This window comes from Macaca fascicularis, chromosome 7 (assembly GCF_037993035.2).
Source record: "Macaca fascicularis isolate 582-1 chromosome 7, T2T-MFA8v1.1".
Lineage (NCBI taxonomy): Eukaryota > Metazoa > Chordata > Mammalia > Primates > Cercopithecidae > Macaca > Macaca fascicularis.
The window spans coordinates 155,814,032-155,823,076 of NC_088381.1; positions in this window are offsets into that span (position 1 = coordinate 155,814,032).

Consider the following 9,045-nt stretch of genomic DNA (forward strand, 5'->3'; position numbering starts at 1 on the left):
GAATTTCCTAGGATTGAAGAAGTTTAAGTTCCCAGATTGAAAAATTAAAGTGACTTCGAGTCTTTATCAATAAAAACAATTACAGGAAATTATCCTTTTCAAGCATACATTGATCTAATTTTAAAAATTGTCATGTACAATTTTTACAAAATGGGATCTCAACAAATTCCATAGACTCAGTATTATAAAGACCAAGTTCTTTGCATTTTTTTGACAATTATATTTAACAAGACAGCAATAAAAAAGAGAGTTAGGCTGGGCATGGTGGCTCATGCCTGTAATCCCAGCACTCTGGGAGGCCGAGGTGGGCGGATTACTTGAGGTCAGGAGTTCAAGACCAACCTGGCCAACATAGTGAAAACCTATCTCTATTAAAATACAAAAATTAGCCAATCAGGGTGGTGGGCAACTGTAATCCCAGCTACTCAGGAGGCCGAGGCAGGAGAATCTCTTGAAGCTGGGTGGCAGAGGTTGCAGTGAGCCAAGATCACACCACTGCACTCTAGCCTGGGTGACAGAGCAAGACTCTGTCTCAAAAAAAAAACAGAAAGAAAGAGAGAGAGTGAAAGGAATTTGGACTTTACATCAAAAGTGTTTTCTTTGGGGGTGGGGAACCTTAGAAGTTTGGAGCAGGACAGTGTCCACATTTCATGTTTTCAAAAGTTGTCGCTAGAGATAGGTGGAGGATGGCTCTGCAACTAGAGACCTCATTGGAAGTAGGGAGGAATCGAGGTGAGAATAAATAATCAGGACTAAGACAAGCACAAGAGGAATGGGGAAAGGGGGTGTGTATTTGAAACGTTGTAAGGAGCCAGAAAGTGGTGACTTATTAACTGGATATGGGTAAGTGAGGGAAAGGGATTAGAACTCAGGTTTCTGATTTGGGTAAATGGATTTGTGGGTCTTTTATAAAGGTGGCAACCATGGGAACCACTGGGAATCCTGTCTCACCACAGCTCGGATTCTACATGGTACTACTTCTCCTGCAGCATGTAAGCGAAAGCCCTGAGCACGAATGAGATCACCAAGGAAAGCATATGGGTGAGAGGGGCAGAGGATACTGGAGCACCTTGGGAAACATCAACATTTAAGGTCTCAACATTTAATGTTTCTTTCTTCTTGAAAGAAATTATGAAGAAGTAGCCAGATTAATGAGTAAGACCAAAGCCATAATAGGTGGGGAGAACAAGTGTAAGCAAGGGGGAAGGGGAAAGCAAGGCCTATTGTCAAGAGAAGTCACACAGATCAAGAAGAGAGTGTGTCCATTGGATTTTCAACTGTGAGAGTCTGGCCAAACTTGGCAGGAAGACTTTCAGCAAAATATCCTAAGTGGACATGGGGGTTGTTTGGATTGAAGGATAAGTGTGAGGTGAGGAAATATAAATGGAAATTGAGGCTATTCTTTTATGAGACATGGCTGTGCAGGAAGGAGACAAGATGGTAGCCTGAGGGTTACCTAGCTCTAAAGAACAAGGAGTCTTTTACATAGGTAGAACTGAATACAGTAATTTGTTGAAAGGAAAGGAGGGAGGGAAGGAGAGAGGAAAGAAAGAAAGAAAGAGAGAAAGAGAGAGAGAAAGAGAGAGAGAGAGAGGGAGGGAGGGAGGAAGGAAAGAGAGAGAGAGAGAGAGGAAGGAAGGAAGGAAAGAGAGAGAGAGAAGGAAGGAAGGAAGGAGAAAGAAAGGAAGGAAGGAAGGAGAAAGAAAGAAAAAGAAAGAAAAAGAAAAGAAAAAAGGAAGGGAAGGAAGGAAGGAAAAAGGAAGAAAGAAAAAGAAAGAGAAAAGAGAAAGAAAAAGAAAAGAAGGGAAGGAAGGAAGGAAGGAAATAAGTGATTATCATTTCATTGAGATTTAACTCCTGGTAGACTTATGTCTCTGCAGATAAATTTGTATCTTTTAAGACAATAGAAAAATTATATAACTCATCTTAGTCTTACCTTGCTTTAAAAAATACATGAAAGTTGGCCAGGTGCAGTGGCTCACATCTGTAATCACAGCACTTTAGGAGGCTGAGGCAGGTGGATCACAAGGTTAGGAGATTGAGACCATCCTGGCTAACATGGTGAAACCACGTCTCTACTAAAAAAAATACAAAAATTTAGCCAGGCATGGTGGTGGGAGCCTGTAATCTCAGCTACTCAGGAGACTGAGGCAGGAGAATGATGTGAACCTGGGAGGTGGAGCTTGCAGTGAGCCGAGATTGCACCACTGCACTCCAGCATGGGAAACAGCGCTAGACTCTGTCTCAAAAAAAAAGAAAGAAAGTCATCCTATTCCAAGGTTGTCAAATATTGCAACGTGGGTGGCTGAAAACCTCGCTACTTAGTTTCCTTCCAATCTTCTAACTCTTGTTTTATTCTTCAGTGTGTTTCCAACAAGCATCTTTAGAGCTCTTACTAAGCGGACAGCAGAGTTCAAGCCAGGGAATTGATAGCACTCCAACCAAAAAACAACATCTCAGCAAATTAACAAAAGAATGTATCTAACATCCACCCCTCCTACAGAAAACTGTGTTGAAGGGATTCAAATATAAAGTGGCCTGCCTGACACTGTCAGTTACAGATTCTTTCGATGGGTAAATGTACAGGGCTTGATTTCTTGCCTAAAGCTTTCTATCAAGTATGATTAGCTAAATTCAACAGACGGTCACTCATTAAAGTTCAGGGAATTATCTTCATTTTGGTTTTGCTTGTTTGTGTGTTATAAGGAGAGAAGCAGAACAAAGAGTTCACCCCATTTGATAGTGACTAACTGATATTTATTCATGAATACAATAGGGGCTCGGGGAACAGATTTTAATGGGAGAAGCAGAAAAATACAGTATTAAAAACCCCATTTAGAGTCATGATTTATTTCCCTGATTAGGATTTTCTGCCCTTTCCTGGAGAAAAAAAAATTATAAATATAGTTGAAAGCGTTCATCAACTGAGATGCACCATTTGGAAAAGAAAACAGGAGAATGTATTTTTAAACCATAAATTTCCACCATGTTCACCCCTTGCATAAATAACCAGCCCTAGACTTTGCAAGAAATATTAAAGTTCATTTAAATTGCAAATCTGACCTTATTAAAATGGCTTTCTCAAAGAGCCGTAAACAAATAGAGTGCGTTGGTAATACTGCCAAACAAAAGAATACATTCTCAACCAGTTCTGTAATTAAAGTGGTAAAACAGAATTTTCACAGTTCTGAATGATTCAGAGAGATGGACGAAGAAAACATGTTATGACAATAACTTAAAGTGGGGAGAATGTATCCATCTGGATGGTCCCTTCAATAAATGTCTTAGTACAATTACTCTTTGAAAGTCAATAAAAATTCTTATGAACAGCTTGGAAATGTTATTATATTGTTGCTAATTTAATGTGTTTTGAATACGTTTCCTTCAGCTACCACCTTCCCTCTTACTGTTGGAAGCACAGCCATTAAGATTTACTATGTTTGGGGTAAGCATAAAAATGAAACAATTAAGAATAAGCTTATATCTGTGAATGGCTCGAAAGAGCTAATAAATTTCAAAATTAAAAGCCAAACAAATAGGCTGGGCTCGTTACTGAGTTTATGGGAAATCCATACCTGAAGGTATATTTAAATCAGTGGATTGTCACCAAGCCAATGGTTTCCTTTTACTTAGAAAAATAATCCAAAGTGCAGGAGGCCACACAAATCAGATGGGGTTTAGATGGATCTTAACTTGGATTTGGCTGAGCTTAGCAACTGTGGATTTATGGCTAAATAAGTGCTTCCACAAAGATCCAGGGAAGAGTGATGAGTTTCAAAAAAAGACAAAGTGAAGAGGGAGATGGACCACAAACACTTCAAGCTCTCCACTGACTTGATATGAGGTCACCAAAAACACAATGACTGCTTTACACTTCATTATGTTCTATTTAGATGTGATTTTCAGTTTATTCATAGATTTATTCAACAAATGTTTATAGAACACATACTGTGTAATAGACACAAAGCTAGGTACTGAAGATATAATAGGAATAAAACAGACACTATTCCTGCCCTCACAAAATTGAAGACTAGTTTAATACATTCTGTTTCAGAAAGCAGGATAAGTTCCAACTCATTTTTGAAACATTGCTATTACTATTCAACATAGTATTGGAAGTTCTGGCCAGGACAATCAGGCAAAAGAAAGAAATAAAGGGTATTCAATTAGGAAAACAGGTTTTCTTCTAGGGTTTTTATGGTTTTAGGTCATACATTTAAGTCTTTAATCCATCTTGAGTTAAATTGTTTGTAGATGACATGAATGTATATTTATAAAACCCCATTGTCTCAGCCCAAGATCTCCTTAAGCTGATAAGCAACTTCAGCAAAGTCTCAGGATACAAAATCAATGTGCAAAAATCACAAGCATTCCTATACATCAATAACAAACAGAGAGCCAAATCATGAGTGAATTCCCATTTGCAATTGCTGCAAAGAGAATAAAATACCTAGGAATCCAACTTACAAGGGATGTGAAGGACCTCTTCAAGAACTACAAACCACTGCTCAATGAAATAAAAGAGGACACAAACAAATGGAAGAACATTCCATGCTCATGGATAGGAAGAACCAATATCATGAAAGTGGCCATACTGCCCAAAGTAATTTATAGATTCAATGCTATCCCCATCAAGCTGCCACTGACTTTCTTCACAGAATTAGGAAAAACTACTTTAAATTTCATATGGAACCAAAAAAGAACCTGCATTGCCAAGGCAATCCTAAGCAAAAAGAACAAAGCTGGAGGCATCATGCTACCTGACTTCAAACTATATTACAAGGCTACAGTAACCAAAACAGCATGGTATTGGTACAAAACAGATATATAGACTAATAGAACAGAACAGAGGCCTCAGAAATAACACCACACATCTACAACCATCTGATCTTTGACAAACCTGATAAAAACAAGCAATAGGGAAAAAAGATTCCCTATTTAATAAATGGTGCTGGGAAAACTGGCTAGCAATATGCAGAAAGCTGAAACTGGATCCCTTCCTTACACCTTATACAAAATTTAACTCAAGGTGGATTAAAGACTTAAATGTTAGACCTAAAACCATAAAAACCCTAGAAGAAAACCTAGGCAATACCATTCAGGACATAGGCACGGGCAAGGACTTCATGACTAAAACACCAAAAGCAATGACAACAAAAGCCAAAATTGACAAATGGGATCTAATTAAACCAAAGAGCTTCTGCACAGCAAAAGAAACTATCAGCAGAGTGAACAAGCAACCTATAGAATGGGAGAAAAACTTTGGAATCTATCCATCTGACAAAGGGCTAATATCCAGAATCTACAAAGAACTTAAATGTAAAAGAAAAAAACAACCCCATCAACAAGTGGGTGAAGGATATGCACAGATACTTCTCAAAAGAAGACATTTATGCAACCAACAAACATACAAAAAAAGCTCATCATCACTGATCATTAAAGTAATGCAAATCAAAACCACAATGAGATACCATCTCACGGCAGTTAGAATGGAGATCATTAAAAAGTCAGGAAACAACATATGCTGGAGAGGATGTGGAGAAATAAGAACACTTTTACACTGTTGGTAGAAGTGTAAATTAGTTCAACCATTGTGGGAGACAGTGTGGCAACTCCTCAAGGATCTGGAACTAGAAATACAATTTGACCCAGAAATCCCATTACTGTGTATATGCCCAAACGATTATAAATCATTCTACTATAAAGACACATAGACAAGTATGTTTATTGCAGCACTGTTTACAATAGCAAAGTCTTAGAACCAACCCAAATGCCCATCAATGTTAGACTGGATAAAGAAAATGTGGCACATATACACCTTAGAATACTATGCAGCCATAAAAGAGGATGAGTTCATGTCCTTTGCAGGGACATGGATGAAACTGGAAACCTTCATTCTCAGCAAAGTAACACAAGAAGAGAAAACCAAACAGCACATATTCTCACTCATAAATGGGAGGTGAACAATAAGAACACATGGACACAGGGACAGGAACTTCACACACTGGGACCTGTCAGCGGGTCGGGGGCTGGGGGAAGGATAGCATTAGGATAAATACCTAATGTAAATGACGAGATGACAGGTGCAGCAAACCCAACATGGCACATGTATACCTATGTAACAAACCTGCATGTTGTGCACATGTACCCCAGAGCTTAAAGTATAATTTTAAAATGTTTAAAATAAGCTTTGACGCTTAAATAAGTGTGTTGTGCCTTTAAAAGTTGATGAGGTAGGTCTGTGTGTGTGTGTGCACGTGCATATGCCTCTATATTTTGAAGGCATTTTATTTTTCATATGTATTCTCTGAGATATGAATGATTCCAAGTCCCTTTTGCAGGGAGCAGTTTGTACCTCAGACAAGCTGTAATTCAACCCACAGACATACATCTCTTGAAAAACCACTGCATTTGCCCACCAGCTCTTGGTGAATAGACCTGCTCCCTGAAGGATGCCATTTGCCAACTTCCTGTGTTGTCCCAGAATAAAGAGTATATGAGGCCTGTGTTAGTCCATTTTGAATTGCTATAAAGGAGTACCTGAGACTGGCTAATCTATAAAGAAAAGAGGCTTATTTGGCTCACAGTTTTGCAGGCTATATGCGCATAACACCAGCATCTGCCTGGCTTCTGGTGAGGTCTCAGAAAGCTTTTACTCATGTTGGAAGGCTAAGGGGGAGCAGGCATGTCACATGGCTGACAAAAGAGGAAGCAAGAGAAATGCCAGGTTCTTTTAAACACCCAGCTTTCATGTGAACTAATAGAGCAAGAGCTTCCTCATTACTGTGGGGGTGGCACCAAGCCCTTCATGAGGGATCTACCCTTAGGACCCAACCACCTCCCACTAGGCCCCACCTCCAACACTGAGGATCACATTTCAACATGAAATTTGGAGGAGACAATCATCCGAACCATAGCAAGGCCAAAATTCCAACATCAAATTCAAACTTTACAATATACTGTCCTAAGTAGACTTAGATATGTTCCCTAACCTCTCTGTGTCTCAAGTGCCTTACCTGAAGTGAAAAAAAAATAACTCCTACCCCCTGTGGTTTTTAGAAGACTAAATGAGATAATGCAGGGCAAAGCTTGTATAAATGGCAATCTGTAGACGCTCTTGCTGCACCTACCACTTTCACAAACTATCACAGTTACCATGACTACTACCACTACCTCCAATACTAGAACTGTCATAACAGAATCCATAAGTAACCTTATAAAACGTTCAACTAAATTAGCCCTGAGAACTTTAAGCTTGAGCTCATTTGCAGGAGCAGCCAACTCTCTGACAGTCAGTGCCACTGGAAATTGTACAGGTCAACTGGAAATCAACTGGAAATTCATGAGAGATCTGTAATCCAATGTACCCTATCAGAGCAGGAGGACAATGACTCTTCAAATCACCCAGCTGTAGGTACATGGCTTCTGAGAGTAGCCTCAGATTGGGCCACGGTTGCAACCAGGTCACATAGCAGAATGAATCTTAAGTGTATCCGTCTTACGCCAGCATATCTAAAGAGAAATTGATGCTTTGAAATTCCTCAGTTTTGGGAATATCTGCCTCCATTCATGTGGAGTTGAGCTTTTATTGTCTTATCCCATTCAGTTCAATAATCAAACATTAATTGAGCACCTTCTTTGAACCATGATAGGGAATTAAGTTTTATTATAGGTACCACAGGGACCCACTGGAGAGTAACGTGTTCACATACGTACCCAGCACATCATCCACTCAATTATCCTTAGTTCCCACAAAATTAAAGATTTGAATACAACAAGGCTACTAAAATAGAAACAGAAAATAGAAAAAGAAGCAAACCCTAAGGCCGATAAAGTTACCGAATTTGAGTATTTCATTTTGTTCCATATACAAGCAATTCAGAGCAAGGAATGCATTGTAGTTCTTGTCACTTTTTCTCTCTGTAACACCGGGAGAAAAAGAAAGTTTCACATGACTAATGACTAAAATGCCCCCAGATTCCTCATTCAGAAAGGACCATTTTCTATGTTTGAAATGTAATGAAAAAAATATCCATCATTGCTAAGCGCTTGAGTGTGGCTGTTTCCAACTAAGAAATCACAAACCTTAATCAATCAGTTGATCCCAAAGCCTGACCTGGGAGATAGCTGCACTCCTCCCTTTTTCCAGTCTCTCCCCCGACTTCTGCACAGTCCTAGGCCTCTCAGACAATTGTCACCGTAGAGAAGTATGGGTGGGGATGAGCTCCCACTTCAATATCCTCATCTATTTCTATATCCACACACATCTATGGCCCACAGTACTATTACTACATCAAATTACTATCAAATTGTAGCCACCACCCCACCTTAACAATACCTTTTAATGTCACCCACAACTCTCTCCTCTTAACCCAACCAAATAACGTCAAGACTCAAGGAAACTGAAAGGAATGCAGCATTAGAGAAGGTTAAGGAAACTGTTTGAACATAATTCCAAGCAACCTGGGGATTAGCATTCAAGTTAGGGGAAACTGTCTCTGCTGTAGCTTGCCCGAGAGCTGTGGGAAGAATAAGTTGATGGGAGGAGGTGTCTGAAAAGAAGTCAAGCCCTCCTTGGGCATCAGTTACCCTGGTAAACAGTCTATCCTATTGTCTTCACTCAGTTTATGCATGCTCCCTTCCACCTTCTAATTCCAACTCAGGAAATAAAATCAAGAGACTGGAACTAAGCAAAAAGAAGAAGCAAACTTGATATAAGCTTTGATTTTCCATGTAACACGGCTTGAAAATAGCAAGCTATATGACTCCTCGAGGGGATAATAAACAATGCAATGCATTTCTCTGAAGGCTTCGAAAAAGGCTTCCTGAGCACAACACTCGGCTCTATGTTCTAAAAATTGTGAAGGAGACACCCTTCCCATCCATGCCATTTTACTCGAACTTACGTAACTTCCTGGAAATGCCCACTAAGCAATACCTAAAGGAAAAGGCTGTGGTCTAGTCTGAAAGTTAGTCGGGTAAGCAAGTATCTGTCACCTGCAGTATATATTGTCAGGTGCCAGGCAAGGTTGAATTTACAGAAGA